The following is a 17034-nucleotide window of genomic DNA, read 5'->3' on the forward strand; positions in this document are numbered from 1 at the left end:
GGATACTGGAGGAAACGGCATTCAGTTATCTCCAAGTTCATTTGGAAGGGCAAACACCTGCGTATACAATTCTCAACAATACAAAGATGGAGGTTTACCTCTTCCAAATGTTGTATTATATTACTGGTCTTTTAGCTTATGCCCTCAAGTCACTTGGTTTGATTCTTCTTCTACCGTGTCATGGCGTGCTTTGGAGGAAGGTTTGGTGCACCCTTGGAGATTCCAAGATCTCCTATTTTCGAATATTTCTATCAAACAATTGAAGCTACGTTTTGGTTCCACAGCTGGTTACTTACTACCTGGCGCACTGCAGAAATATCTCATGTAAATGGCATGCGGGGGTCCCCTATTTTTAACAACTCAGATCTTTTACTTTGTCGTCGATCAAGACGTTTTCCTCAATGAAGGATAGGGGAATTTATGTACTGGGTGATATCTACGGGGATGATAGTCTTTGTTCATTTCAAGACCCTCATAGATGTTAAGTCCTCTATATAGGGGACTTTGAGTGGTTCTGGACCGGTTCTGTGCACAGCGCACAGTGTGAATGGCTCAACATCAATTGTTTTATACTCCCTAAAGCGCTGGTTGTCTTAATTCATATACACTATAGCAAGCGCAGCTATGAGGCAGGGTTCAACACTAACTTTTTCCACTGGTGGCACTGGTGCTACAAACTTTTTCAGTTAGCACATGATTTGGCCATACCATTTTTTTTATATATATATTCTTAAATAATTGATAATGACCTGGTTTGTGTCCCATAATGTGCCTGCATTCCATACAGAACCAGGCTAATAAATGTGCGTGCCCTTGTGTTCTTACATTGATTTGGATAGATTTACTGTAACAGCAAAGAAAATAGAATGTTCAAATGAAGTGCAAAATCCTCTAGAGGGCAATTAAACAAATACTAATACTTGATACAAAACCGATACCACGACCAAAAAAATTAAACGGGGAGAAGTTTTTTCATGTTTGCACTCTCAAAATCACACTTTTTCTTAGACAATCCAGTCTTGTTGTTTTTCTATAAGTCCACAACAATGCTTAAACCACATCAGGGGTCAGTTGTTGAGGTCTTGGAAAAATCTGAGAAATTTAGATTTTTTTGTGTAGTTAACCTTTAATTATGGTGCTCACCAGCCAGACAGTTGTGTTTAGCTAGTGGTGTTTCTGTAGTGCACTTGTGATGGAGTTTTCAAAACAAATGACCACGGGATTGATGCAAAGCAAACAATCATGATTCTGCTAGGTGGCATAGGCTAGTTTGTAGTTACCTTTTAATTGCCTTTCCATCTACTGGAAGCCGGTTAGGCTATCATTAACATCGCTAACGGCAACACAAATCTTTCATTTGAAGGTTGTGCCAAGCAGCCTATACAAGGTTCATACAGACATAGGCAAATTAAATTCAAGGACTTTCAAGCACTTTTTAAAGCACTTAATTGTAATGTTCAAGAACCTACATTTCATATGTAATTGTTGTAATAGCCTATAGAAAAAAAATCCCCCCAAAATGTATGAAAAAAGTATGCATTACCACTTTAAGATGTCTGTCGATGTGGTAGCCAGTCAGTCTCGCCATTTGAGATGTTGAAAAGTTATTGAGGGGTTACTGTATCATGTTTTAAAATGAGAAAGTGACCAAAATCCGGGTTCCCTTTGTAAGGGAACGCTTTGTATGGAAGACCAACTTGAAGCCTACAACTCCCAGAAAAGCTGATCAGAAATTAAAATCACAGAATCATTTTTGGGGGAGAAGTATAACTTCTAAATCGGCTACCATAACGTCAATGACTTTTCAAGGACCAAAGAGCCTCGAGGAAATGTCTGATTTTCAAGGTAGGCTAATTCCACGATGACTGAACTGCGCATCGCAAATATTGAACCAAGATTTATCCATTCTTGTTTTAGCATTTAGGCCTACTGGTCAATAGCATAACTTGGAACACCTTTCCTACACTTTCATGCTTCTACCGCTGTCAGTCTTCGCTCCACGCAACAACCAGCTGTTTGAGAGCTGCACACTCTCTGCCCGGACACCCCTTCTAATTTAGTGGATTCGGCTATTCCAGCTACACCCGCTGCTGACAGGTGTATAAAATCGAGCACAAAGCCATGCAATCTCTACAGACAAACATTGGCAGTAGAATGGCCGTACTGAAGAGCTCAGTGACTTTCAACTTGGCACCGTCATTGGATGCCACCTTTCCTAACAAGTCAGTTCGTCAAATTTCTGCCCTGCTACAGCTGCCCCGGTCAACTGTAAGTGCTTTTATTGTGAAGTGGAAACGTCCCGGAGCAACAATGGCAGTGGAAACGCGTTCTCTGGAGTGATGAATCACGCTTCACAATCTGGCACTCCAATGGACGAATCTGGGTTTGGCAGATGCTAGAGAGAACGGTACCTGCCCCAATGCATAGTGCCAACTGTAAAGTTTGGTGGCGGAGGAATAATGGTCTGGGGCTGTTTTTCATGGTTTGGGCTAGGCCCCTTAGTTCCATTGAAGGGAAATCTTAATGCTACAGGATACAATGACATTCTAAACAATTCTGTGCTTCCAACTTTGTGGCAACAGTTTGGGGAAGGCCCTTTCCTGTTTCAGCATGTCCCCATGTACAAAGCGAGGTCCATACAGAAATGGTTTGTTGAGATCGGTGTGGAAGAACTTGAATGGCCTGCACAAAGCCCTGATCTCAACCCCATCGAACACCTTTGGGATGAATTGGAACGCCAACTAAGAGCCAGGCCTAATTACCCAACATCAGTGTCCAACCTCACTAATATGCTTGTGGCTGAATGGAAGCAGGCCCCCTTAGCAATGTTCCAACATGTAGTGGAAAGCCTTCCCAGAAAAGTGGAGTCTGTTACAGCAGCAAAGGGGGTACCAACTCCATATTAATGCCTGTGATTTTGGAATGAGATGCTCGACGAGAAGGTGTCCACATACTTTTGGCTATGTGTATGTCGAGCTCTGACACACACAGACAGCCTATTTAAATAAATCATGATCATAAAAAAATAAGCAAATTGTGAACCAAAAACGAACATGACCAGTTAAAAAAATATGGCACAGGCACCCTTGCAACCAATACAAAATGTGTGTCACACTGCCAAGTCAAACGTTGGCAAATGCGACTGTTTTGGTCGCAGTATTGAACCCTGCTGTGAGGTTCACAGACACAGGAAATCGTCTATTTGAATAGGGAGCAACACGTCACATTTTCTGACCTATCCAGACAAAGGAACGATTTCCTGTGCCTGTGAACCTCGTGGCTGTGCTTGCATATGAAACGGGAGAGTCTAGCGGATGCCACAATAGCAGTTTCATCTCGCTGTCATGTTCTCATATGGATCAACAGGAAAAAATACAAAAGAAATCTCTCAGCATTTAAACCAGACCACTGTCTCTTGGTCACAGATATGACTTTGTACTTAAAGCCGAAGTTTTAACAAGTCTGCACATATTTGAATGGCGTCTGCGTCGCTCAGTGGACGTTTGGCAGAGAAGTCTGTCCTTAGTTATATGAAATGGTGCCAATATTGTACTATCGCTAAGTATGATCATATTTATTTGACAGTTATAAGAAAGGTGAAATCTTATAGTAAGTCGTTTATAATTTGATTGTTACTATACTTAGAAATATTGCAGTCATTTCAAGCCCTATTGTCTCACTTTTGTTAAATATCATCCATTTGAAACACAACCAAAACGAACGGCAAATGCATCCAGCAAATGTATAGTCACAATCTTAATGTCGTCATTGTGTGCTATGAATATGGGCCCAAATACTTCACTTTTTACTACATTAATACAAATATAAGCGAATTTGTTGCCCTAAAATGGGGGGACTATATACAAAAAAGGTTTATCATCCCTCACCTGACATACAAAACATTAGGAACACCTGCTCTTTCTATGAAATTACACATTTTAGCAGATGCTCTTATCCAGAGCGACTTTCAGTAGTGAGTGCATGTTGTTGTACTGGTCCCTCGTGGGAATCAAACCCACAACCCTGGTGTTTGTGGGTTCCACTTCAATCAGTGTAGATGAAGGGGAAGAGACAGGTTAAAGACTAAACATTTAGGTGCCTTTGAATGGGGTATGGTAGTAGGTGCCAGGCTCACTGGTTTGAGTGTGTCAAGAACTGTAATGCTGCTGGGTTTTTCACGCAACAGTTTCCTGCGTGTGTCAAAAATGGTCCAACTTGACACAACCGTGGGAAGCGTTGGAGTCAACATGGGCCAGCATTCCCTGTGGAACGCTTTCGACACCTTGTAGAGTGCAGGCCCCGACGAATTGAGGCTGTCCTGAGGGGAAAAGGGGGTGCAACTCAATATTAGAAAGGTGTTCACGTTGTGATATATTGCTTATGGGTTTTTATTTTTCTTTCCTTCTTTTTTTCCCATGTATGTTTATTCAGTTTGATCCCTTAGGTCTTCGGGTGGGATGGGATTGGTGGAGGGGGGTGTAACTACCTTTTGTATGCACACACACACACATACATACACACACACATTATCCCTAGGTCCATTCACTCCATGTTTGTAATTGGCTTTAATGAAAAGCTGCATGTTTCAGTTTTAAGGGCCGACTCTGCAACAAAGAGTTCTTATTTGGCCTTGTCTATGCAGCCATTTAGCGTAAAAAATAGGACCCCAGTGTAAGAAGCGGCCTTAAAATCAAAAGGCGCAATAAAAGGAAAATGATCAAGAGGTGGAGGGAGTGCCCCTGGAATAAGTCCATGCGAATTTCCTGAAGCAGGAAAGAATAGAAAAATACTAGGCAATAAAAAGCTAATGTTTCTTCGCCGTAGCCACCCATTTTTTTCTCCCACCCTGATTGGGAGTTCTTTAAGTAATGGAGAGCTAAGATCGTGGTTATCTTATGTAAACTGCTGTGCTACTTCGTCAATTCCTACCCGGTTGACTGCAGTTTGATTAATCTTACAAGGCAAAATGCAGCCTAAGAATGCTAATTGAGTAAGTGTTTGTTGACAAAGTTCAAATAATGGGTGAGAAGAAAAAAAAAGATGAACATGTACAGTACAATTCAGGAGGTACAATACAAAGCTGTTGGATGTTAATAAAAAAAAATTGCAGTTCACTATTCACTCAAGCACCTTTTATACAGCAATACAACGATGACCTATTTACAAACTGCAAGATACAATAGCTCGGTGATCCCTATTCATGGTCCTGGGGACCCAAAGGTCCAGGTCCCCAGGTTGTCCCCAGGTTGTTTTTACTCTAGCACTGCACACCTCATTCCACTAATCAATGGTTTGATGATGAGTTGATTATTGGAATCGGGTGTAGTACTAGGGCAAAAACAAAAATGTGCAGCCATTTGGGTTCCCAGGAGCAGGGAACTGCAATAGCTGATTAGCCATGGCAAGAACTTGGTCCACTGACAACATTCTAATCATCCCATTTTATAAGCACCTAGAGTTACTAGAGTCGGCATTGATCTTTGCGCTTTTGCTTCAGTATTTGCTGATTAGTGAGAAAACCCATAATAATATCATCATTCAATTATGAAAATACACTTAATACATTTGGATACTACAAGGAAGATATTCCTTGAAAAGATAGTAAAGATTACACTACTACCGGTGTCTTTAATGATGATATTGATAGTCTGGGTAGACTAAACTAGTTGTAGTCAGGAGAAATTCTTTATACTGCGTTATACTACGCCAGTCAGTCAACCAACTGACTTCATGGCCTTCCCCACTCTTGCCTGTGACATCTCCGCAAATCTGTCACGACTTCATTTCTCTCCCAGTGCGTGAACATAAACAGAGTGGCTACCAGGCTCGTGCCATCCAGTGTCAGTTGGACTCACACTCGTAAAGCCATCGCCCTGGCAAAAAATCAAGCGCCCGTCCCGCACACCAAGTCTTCCTGCTCATGAAAGGGGTTGTGGAGCTGGAGGGAGCAAGCAGTCATAGCCAGGGCCGGGGCTGCATGACTGCTGTTAGTAATAGAGAGGTGTAGCTGTGTAAAACAGCCTCTCAACTCTCCCCGTCCAATAAAAGGATGTTTTATATCTAATTATTTTCCCCTGTGAGCTGAGGTTGGCTGCAGAAAAAGACACACAGAGAAAGAGAGAGAGCAAGAGAGAGAGGCATAGAGGGAGAGAGGGCTCATGAGAGTCTCGCAGTCATGATTGTACTGGGAGAGGGAAGAAGAAAGAAGAGGGGAGGAGGAGGGCGCTCTCTGGCAGCCGTCTGCATGGAAACTCCGGCCGAGGAGAAACAAGCAAATAAAAAGGAGCAGAAACAGAAGAGCTATAGGGGCCCCTGCCTGCTAGGAAATGAAGAGAGGAGGCTTAGCTCGGCTTGGCTGGAGCGAGGCGTTGAGTGAGCTTTGGAAAGCCACATTCGCTTTGAAAGCAAAACGCAGACGGTTTGCTGGTGGTGGTGTGTTTATGTGCGAGTGTGGTTGTGGTTGTCTGTGGTAGTGTGTTATCTCAAAGACACGCGACCGCCATCGCAGCAAGCACTGATCAGTTCTGTAATGTTCGACGAAGGTATGCTCATCTGTAGTTTGGGGCTGCGTTGCACTCTGCACAAGCTGAGAGAGGCCTGTCAAAGCTTTGTTTGTACTGTATGGACGTCACCATAAGTTATTCAACCGCCAGTTCACTCACGTTCACACTGAGATGTTAACAGGTACCTACACTGTTCATGAGGTTCATTGTATGTGGGATGAAAATGTTTGGGGCCCTGTATCAATCACTGCATCCAAGGAGCAAGGCAACAGACAAGTTGCTAGTTGGAGAAAATGTCAATTATGCTTATTGTGAGGTAGAAGGGGTGCTATTTGGATGCAAGTCCTCTTCTTGGTAATTAATAAATACTTTAACATAGCACTCCTGGTTAACCCTTTAAAATCCATTATTATGTTGTACAAGACAAAAGCCATCTGACCAACACATTTCCACCTTCCTCAGGGTCATTTCATTGTGAAGATGTTGACATGGCGACAGAGGGGAGGAATGTCAGAGCATCTTAAGCCTTGTTCACATAAATAATGCATATCCGATTCGAATCTGTTATTTTTCCTGCAGTCTTAACAGCCAAAAAGCACATGGAATTGGATATTACAAGCCACATTTCAAACCACCTTCGTAGATTATTTGAAGTCAAATACAAATCTGATTCCTTCCAATGCGACTTCTGTCTGAACGGTCAAATCTGATTTATTTGTCCTCAAGTGGTTTTTAGACTGTTATTTGTCATATCTTGTTGCTTGCTAGCTACTCTGTTGACGGCTTGACAAGAACATGTGGTAGCTAACTAGCTTTTTCATTGAACCCATTTAGTCGTCTGGTTGATTGTTTGGTCGATAGGCTGTTGGTCGACTGAGATTGTTTTTGTCAAGCTGTCCTGGGATGGTACAGTCCATCATTATAAGACAGGCATCTCCAAAGTAAGGCACACATTCCGCGAGGGTATTTGCCTTCAAATCAAATGTATTTATAAAGGTCTTCTTACATCAGCTGATATCTCAAAGTGCTGTACAGAAACCCAGCCTAAATCCCCAAACAGCAAGCAATGCAGGTGTAGAAGCACGGCTTGGCACGCCAAGCAATTTGAGAACATTTTGAAATAAGTGTAATTGCCTTCATTTCGAAATTGCATTGGTTTCCCATAAATTGCTACTGCTTGGAACCTGAAACCATTTGTGATTATTCCTTACAGTATGTGTGAAGATCATGTGTCTTGGGTATAATTTAAAATCTTGAGTTTAGTAGGGGAGTCTGGCTTAGACGCTTAGGAGCGTCTCGCGCCGGAATGTGCTCTCTCCCGCCAATTAGTGCACATTCAATGTTTCATTTTGGGCTCCCGAGTGGCGCAGCGGTCTAATGGCACTGCATCTCAGTGCTAGTGGAGTCACTACAGACCCTGGTTTGATTCCAGGCTGTATCGCAACCGTCTGTGATTGGGAGTCCCATAGGGCGGCGCACAATTGGCCCAGTGTCGTCCGGGTTAGGGTTTGGCCGGGGTAAGTAAGAATTTGTTCTTAACTGCCATGCCTAGTTAAGTAAAGGATCAATTAAAATAAAATAAAATAAAATGAACTTCATTGTGTGAATTGTTTTCCTTTTGATTGTTAGTGTCTATCAATTCACCATTACATACAGTACCAGTTCAAACTTGGACACACAAACACATTCAAGGGTTTTTCTTTATTTTTACTACATTGTAGAATAATGGTGAAGACATCAAAACTATGAAATAACACGTAGTAACCAAACTTGTTAAACAAAATATATTTTATATTTTATATTCACAGTAGCCACCCTTTGCCTTGATGACAGCTTTGAAAACTCTTGGCATTCTCTAAACCAGCTTCATGAGGAATGCTTTTCCAACAGTCTGGAAGGAGTTCCCACATATGCTGAGCACTTGTTGGCTGCTTTTCCTTCACTCTGCGGTCCAACTCATCCCAAACAATCTGTCACGTAAAGAGAGCAAGGGTTGAGGGAATAGGGAATGTTTTTCCTAAACAAAATGAGGGATTTCGATAACAGAACTTTTCAGTCAGAATTGGCTGCAATTATGTTGCATCTTCAGCAACACGGACAGCATGATAGACACTGTTGATGTTCTGTGATGATCGCTGCAGCAGGGAGGAGAGAGAGACAATGGGTGCTAGTCACAGTCACTCGCTGTCATTTCTTTAACACAGCACAGCAAGTCTGAGCCCAGCCCTTCACAGTCAAATCAATTGCGGTCAGACTACCTCTAGTCATTTGTGTGTCTTAATTATTTAATCAAACAGTGCCCTTAAAGCATTAGACAATCTCAGTGCATATAGTTGATTTGATTAAAACACATAGGATGTGTCTATATATGGCAACAACAAAAAAAGATCAATCGATTGGTCGAAAGAACAGACGACTCTTGGTCGACCATTATTTTTTTTAGTCGGGGACAGCCATGGACCCTGTAATCTTAGGCTACATGAAATGTTTCTTTCTTCACCTATTCCTCTTTGACTTAAAAGATATTGTTGCACAAACAAGTGGTGATTTAGGCCTACACCGACACTGGTATCAGGCTAGCTAGTCAGCTTACTAGCGATTAGCATTAGCGGCTAAAACAATTTAGCTAAAACTTGCTAAGACAAACTAGCTGTTTGCAGATGTAATAGTGTAATTATAGAGTGCTTGTGGATTTATTTTAAGAAGCAAAGTGGAAACAACATGTTGCATGTGGTGCATTGACCATGCAGACTGAACGCAAGTGCCTTGTGGTCAAGCAGCAACACATGGGCTGGGTCTGTGTGGAAAGTGGCATGGAGAGAGAGAGAGAGAGTAAGTGAAAAGGGTTTACTCAAGTAGCGGTGTAAACTCTAAAAATCGACGTTACACGCGGCATATCACATTTAACAAACCAAACATTCAAATACCATTATAGAATGTAAAGTCAAAACCCAAACCAGTCTGTGCATCAATACCGGTATATAGTCAAATACAGTATACTGCCTAGCCCTAGCTGTTCCGGCGCCGGAAAAGAGATGGCCGCCTCGCTTCGCGTTCCTTGGAAAATATGCAGTATTTTGTTTTTTTATGTGTTATTTCTTACATCGGTACCCCAGGTAATCTTAGGTTTCATTACATACAGTCGGGAGGAACTACTGAATATACGATTAACGTCAACTCATCATCGTTCCTACCAGGAATATGACTTTCCCGAAACGGATCCAGTGTTTTGCCTTCCACCCAATACAATGGATCTGATCCCAGCCGGCGACCCTGTGCGACGCCGTAAAAGGGGCAAACGAGGCGGTCTCGTGGTCAGGCTTCGGAGACGGGCACATCGCGCTCCACTCCCTAGCATACTACTCGCCAATGTCCAGTCTCTTGACAATAAGGTTGATGAAATCCGAGCACGGGTAGCATTCCAGAGAGACATCAGGGATTGCAACGTGCTCTGCTTCACGGAAACATGGCTAACTCAAGAGACGCTAACGGAGTCGGTGCAGCCAGCTGGTTTCTTCATGCATCGCGCCGACAGAAACAAACATCTTTCTGGTAAGAAGAGGGGCGGGGGGGTATGCCTTATGATTAACGAGACGTGGTGTGATCATCATAACAACACACAGGAACTCAAGTCATTCTGTTCACCTGATCTAGAACTCCTCACAATCAAATGTCGACCGCATTATCTACCAAGGGAATTCTCTTCAATCATAATCACAGCCGTATATATTCCCCCCCAAGCAGACACATCGATGGCCCTGAACGAACTTTATCTGACTCTTTGTAAACTGGAAACCACACACCCTGAGGCTGCATTCATCGTAGCTGGGGATTTTAACAAGGCTAATCTAAAAACAAAACTCCCTAAATTCTATCAGCATATCGATTGTGCTACCAGGGCTGGAAAAACCCTAGATCATTGTTATACTAATTTCCGCGACGCATATAAGGCCCTCCCCCGCCCCCCTTTCGGAAAAGCTGACCACGACTCCATTTTGTTGATTCCAGCCTACAAACAGAAACTAAAACAACAAGCTCCCGCGCTCAGGTCTGTTCAACGCTGGTCCGACCAATCTGAATCCACGCTTCAAGACTGCTTCGATCACGCGGATTGGAATATGTTCCGCATTGCGTCCAACAACAATATTGACGAATATGCTGATTCGGTGAGCGAGTTCATTAGGAAGTGCATTGACGATGTCGTACCCACAGCAACGATTAAAACATTCCCAAACCAGAAACCGTGGATTGACGGCAGCATTCGCGTGAAACTGAAAGCGCGAACCACTGCTTTTAACCAGGGCAAGGTGACCGGAAGCATGACCGAATACAAACAGTGTAGCTATTCTCTCCGCAAGGCAATCAAACAGGCTAAGTCCCAGTACAGAGACAAAATCGAGTCGCAATTCAACAGCTCAGACACAAGAGGTATGTGGCAGGGTCTACAGTCAATCACGGATTACAAAAAGAAAACCAGCCCCGTCGCGGACCAGGATGTCTTGCTCCCAGACAGGCTAAACAACTTTTTTGCCCGCTTTGAGGACAATACAGTGCCACTGACACGGCCCCCTACCAAAACCTGCGGGCTCTCCTTCACTGCAGCCGAGGCGAGTAAAACATTTAAACGTGTTAACCCTCGCAAGGCTGCAGGCCCAGACGGCATTCCCAGCCGCGTCCTCAGAGCATGCGCAGACCAGCTGGCTGGTGTGTTTACGGACATATTCAATCAATCCTTATCCCAGTCTGCTGTTCCCACATGCTTCAAGAGGGCCACCATTGTTCCTGTTCCCAAGAAAGCTAAGGTAACTGAGCTAAACGACTACCGCCCCGTAGCACTCACTTCCGTCATCATGAAGTGCTTTGAGAGACTAGTCAAGGACCATATCACCTCCACCCTACCGGACACCCTAGACCCACTCCAATTTGCTTACCGACCCAATAGGTCCACAGACGACGCAATCGCAACCACACTGCACACTGCCCTAACCCATCTGGACAAGAGGAATACCCATGTGAGAATGCTGTTCATCGATTACAGCTCAGCATTTAACACCATAGTACCCTCCAAACTCGTCATCAAGCTCGAGACCCTGGGTCTCGACCCCGCCCTGTGCAACTGGGTCCTGGACTTCCTGACGGGCCGCCCCCAGGTGGTGAGGGTAGGTAACAACATCTCCACCCCGCTGATCCTCAACACTGGGGCCCCACAAGGGTGCGTTCTGAGCCCTCTCCTGTACTCCCTGTTCACCCACGACTGCGTGGCCATGCACGCCTCCAACTCAATCATCAAGTTTGCGGATGACACTACAGTGGTAGGCTTGATCACCAACAACGACGAGACGGCCTACAGGGAGGAGGTGAGGGCCCTCGGAGTGTGGTGTCAGGAAAATAACCTCACACTCAACGTCAACAAAACAAAGGAGATGATTGTGGACTTCAGGAAACAGCAGAGGGAGCACCCCCCTATCCACATTGACGGGTCAGTAGTGGAGAAGGTGGAAAGTTTTAAGTTCCTCGGTGTACACATCACGGACAAACTGAATTGGTCCATCCACACAGACAGCGTTGTGAAGAAGGCGCAGCAGCGCCTCTTCAACCTCAGGAGGCTGAAGAAATTCGGCTTGTCACCAAAAGCACTCACAAACTTCTACAGATGCACAATCGAGAGCATCCTGTCGGGCTGTATCACCGCCTGGTACGGCAACTGCTCCGCCCACAACTGTAAGGCTCTCCAGAGGGTAGTGAGGTCTGCAGAACGCATCACCGGGGGCAAACTACCTGCCCTCCAGGACACCTACACCACCCGATGTCACAGGAAGGCCATAAAGATCATCAAGGACAACAACCACCCAAGCCACTGCCTGTTCACCCCGCTATCATCCAGAAGGCGAGGTCAGTACAGGTGCATCAAAGCAGGGACCGAGAGACTGAAAAACAGCTTCTATCTCAAGGCCATCAGACTGTTAAACAGCCACCACTAACATTTAGCGGCCGCTGCCAACATACTGACTCAACTCCAGCCACTTTAAAAATGGGAATTGATGGAAATTATGTAAAAATGTACCACTAGCCACTTTAAACAATGCCACTTAATATAATGTTTACATACCCTACATTACCCATCTCATATGTATATACTGTACTCTATATCATCTACTGCATCTTGCCATCTTTATGTAATACATGTACCACTAGCCACTTTAAACTATGCCACTTTATGTTTACATACCCTACAGTACTCATCTCATATGTATATACCGTACTCTATACCATCTACTGCATCTTGCCATGCCGTTCTGTACCACCACTCATTCATATATCTTTATGTACATATTCTTTATCCCTTTACACTTGTGTGTGTGTATAAGGTAGTAGTTGTGGAATTGTTAGGTTAGATTACTTGTTGGTTATTACTGCATTGTCGGAACTAGAAGCACAAGCATTTCGCTACACTCGCATTAACATCTGCTAACCATGTGTATGTGACTAATAAAATTTGATTTGATTTGATTTGATTTGTAGCACAACAAAATGTGGAATAAGTCAAGGGGTATGAATACTTTCTGAAGGCACTGATTGTCAGGAAAGACAATGCTAACTATTGTTTGTATATTGTTGTATTTTAAGTTTGTGAAACTCTTCTTGTCTATCAGTGTATCTGTGTTTTGTTACCTGTCACGTTTTGCGTTTTTTTGTGGACCCCAGGAAGAAAAGCTATTGGGGAACCGAATAAACCAATAAAGTTTGATTCCAGGCTGTATCACAACCAGCCGTGATTGGGAGTCCTCTAGGGCACAATTGGCCCAGCGTCGTCCGGATTAGGGTTTGGCTGGGGTAGGCATTCATTGTAAATAAGAATTAGTTATTCTTAACTGACTTGCCTAGTTAAATTTAAAAAATGTACCAATAACCAGTCAAACAATCAAAAATGTTATCCGCTCACATCTATGGGACCATTTCTCCCGTCATCCGAAGCTATCAATCAAATGGACTTTGATATAGGTTTATCCAGCTTAGAATGTTGTCTGACGTTAAAAAAGACAACGTGCCCCAAATACTGTCAATGTTCCCAGCAGAGCAAAAACATGCAGATCAGCTGATGGCATTGTGTGCTTTACTGCCTGCGCTTTTCTGAACGGAGACTGTGAGAGCAACCTGTGAGCGCATGGCATATGGGGTGATATAATCTAATTAATCATAGACATGAGCAGAGACAATCGCGCAAGAGTGCTTCGGGGGCATGTGTTGTATGACTAACTCTGCTGCACTGTATTCAAGTCAAGTCAGGCAACATTAAAAACATTCACTGTCAATGCTAAGAACATTGGAACCAAATACATAATTCTCATAGACAGTACATTGTCCAGTCTCAGTCAATATTATATAAGTAAGACACTAATGAAATCTGGTCGAATTCCAGTCTGGCCCCACTGCCCACTCTCAGCCAAGCCCTAGAGTGTTCAGGAAAGGGTTCGACATGTTTGACTACCCAGCATGCCCCTGTCTCTCTCTAGGCTCCTCTGCTATGCTCTTTTCTGCTCTCTCTTACATCATAATACAGTGGATTCAGATCAGGACATCGGCTGCACTGCATAGCCTGCTTATATAACTGAACTTTTTCTAAGCTTTCAGCACCACTGCCCCATACAGAGAGAGAGAGCCAGAGAGAGCGAGACAGAGAGACAGAGAAACAGAGAGAGAGAGAGGAACCAAAAGAGAGAGAGAGACAGAGACATATACAGTACTGTAGACAAAAATAAGCTGAGAGAGGCTGAAGAAGGTCACCTCAGCACCCCTGAAGAGGGCCAGCCTGCCAGCCATCTCAAATACACACACACACACTGTACAGACACACACACACAGAGGGGAGCAGGTCACATTGGGCTACAGAATGACTGCTCCACCGGCCAATACCGCTCTCTTTCTCTCTTATTCATCCCTTATGCTTACTGATATTCCCCCATGCCAAACATAAACAGTATGCACTAATACACATGTAATAGACCATGTACTGAAGACATGAGACATTCATTTCTTTGTGATGGAACTCAAAATGTAGGAGGCTGAGTTACTGTACACAAGTGCTAAAATGTGATTACAGATGCTTTCCAAAGCTCACAATTGGGTTTATTTGTAAGAGTATGCTTTCAGAACTTTTTTTATGGTGTAATGTCTGATTTGACCAAGGCTAATAATCAACAGAGGCAAAGAACACGGGGTTTTAAACAAGTAGGTAATGATTCATGTACTGTATAGGTGGAAATCTGGATGAAAGCCAAGGGTTCGCTGTATTTAGGTTTTATCATGAAGCTAGGGAAAAATATCTTCCTCACGAATGAAAACAGCTATCAGGCTATCCCCGAGAAAACGACTTGGGAGGTCGTCTTGCTTGCATACTGACAATGTCAAAAGAAAAGGCATTCTATCTTCGAGTTGTCAATTTGAATCAGCACAAAACAAAAGCCTTCCATTGGTCATTGAAGTCTTTGAAGATCAAGAACTTCAACATTCTATGCAGAGAGAGGACGTGCGCTGAATGTGCATTGGATATAAAAACCTGAGCCATTGTAATATAGCTGTCAGAATTGAAATATGGTCCATAGTATGACAGATGTAAAAGTGCTAAGGAAAGAAAGAGGAGAAATTCCTTTAAAGGACATTTAAGGGTCATTACTGTTTGACAGCGCAAAGAAAAACAGACGTACAACACATTTATTACAATAGAATAGTAAGTAACATTGTAGCACGCTATTAGCATTCCACAGTAACTCGTGAATTTCCTAAACAAGGCTAAATGATCTGGCAGTGCATAACTGCCATGTGTTCCATTATATTCTTCAGGCCAATATTGTATTATTACGCACTATGAGAGTCAGACCGAAAATTGTATTATCCTATCAATATTAATGTAGTTATAGTCCTAGAATTATCACTTTCATTCTGCAGTATCATAGCAAATGGGATGTGTAATTTGTACTGTAACCCTTGGAAGTTGTCAGAGTCAATATAAGTTATCGAAAGTATTTTCTGCAAATGTGTTACAAACATACCCACAACAGCTTTGAACAATATGACATTTACTGTCTAATTTTATGCCAAAATAATATTTGAACCTCCTACACAAAAAGACACACCGCATAGCCTACACACTAATAGACAAAGACGCACATACGCGCGTGTGTGTGTGTGTGTGTGTGCGTGCGTGCTTATGTGCAGTATCATAAATCCAAATTAGGCCCTTCAATGGACTATGTGAACACATTGCACACGGACTATCTGCATTTTACACAACTGCATCCACAATGAAAACACTAACAACAACAGAAGCCTAATTGCGGCGGATTATATTTTAGCAACCAAACTTTAGGAGGCCAAACTGAAGCTATACTGTAGCCTACATGGTGCTGCTGATCTGTCAAACCGTGCAGCTACAGTGGCTAGCTTGGACAGATGAATACGCACAAATGCAACATGCAAGGTGGGTAGTACACGTTTGGAAGCAAGTATGTGCCAATGAGACTCACCCGTCAGGTTCTTCAGCTGATTTAGACGAGAATACGGTTGTTTTGAGACAGAAACCTGGATGAAAAAAGTCAAAGCCTCCCCGTATCCAGCGCAAGTGAAGTGGTAGGGAATGCAACTGCACAACACTGGGGTTTTCTATCTAAATCCCTCCGCAACGCACCGCGTACGGGCAAACTGTCTAGTACAGTTCCTCTATTGCACTTAAACAAAGTCGCTAGGTGCTCGTTATTTGGGATTTTCCTTTAAGAGTGTGCAAAAAAAGTGCTCCAGTATCGTTTCGACAGTGAAATGGAATCAAGAGAACTGCTAGGATTTCTCTTCCCTCCGCTTATGTATACAGTATGGGCGCGCATAAAACCATTTTTAGAAAACTATCTACCGCTCTCTACAGGAATAGCACTGTAAATTACAAACATATCTGCCTTCTTTGATAAAAACGACAAAAAAAAATAGCAATACTTGTTTTGAATATGAGGCCATCAGACTGAATAGAAATGAATACAGTTTCTGAGATGTTGGCAATCTCTTGGCATCCACACGTGTCTGGCGCGGCGCGTTATCCTCGTCCTTATAAAGGTCTGCTGAAGATGCGCTCCACCTCCTCCCTTCAGAATGAGAAATACCTCTACCTTGTGTTACCTGAAGATGAGGTGAGTTGAGGATCAGGAGCTTTTTCTCTATAATACAACATAACAATTTCCAAACATACTATTAAATACACTATAATACATTAAGCATACGAGAGGAAAACTTGAATACAACAATTATTACTATAGGCTATGTTTATGAGAATTATGTTAGACCTTCAACAGTGGTGTAAAGTACTTAGGAAAAATACTTTAAAATAAAATACTGTACTTTAAGGCCTACCTACTGTATTATGCCTGCCTATAGACTGAAAATATTTTGGACTCAAAACTGAAGGAGGACTTGGATACAGGGCTCAACAATTAGTCAATGTTAATACTCTGCAGATAGCGAGTTTATTTTTCAAATTAATAATGTG

General features: G+C 43.0%; 1 protein-coding gene across 2 annotated transcripts in view; it reads right to left on the minus strand.

Moving 5' to 3' along the window:
- Positions 1-16355, minus strand: part of LOC139581016 (thyroid hormone receptor alpha-like) — a 187319-nt gene extending 170964 nt beyond the window's left edge. For both annotated transcript variants that reach the window (XM_071410314.1, XM_071410312.1), the window contains exon 1: positions 16028-16355. The gene's annotated coding sequence lies outside the window, so the exon portion shown is untranslated. The remainder of the gene's footprint in view (positions 1-16027) is intronic.
- Positions 16356-17034: the final 679 nt, after the last annotated feature.

This window comes from Salvelinus alpinus, chromosome 7 (assembly GCF_045679555.1).
Source record: "Salvelinus alpinus chromosome 7, SLU_Salpinus.1, whole genome shotgun sequence".
NCBI lineage: Eukaryota > Metazoa > Chordata > Actinopteri > Salmoniformes > Salmonidae > Salvelinus > Salvelinus alpinus.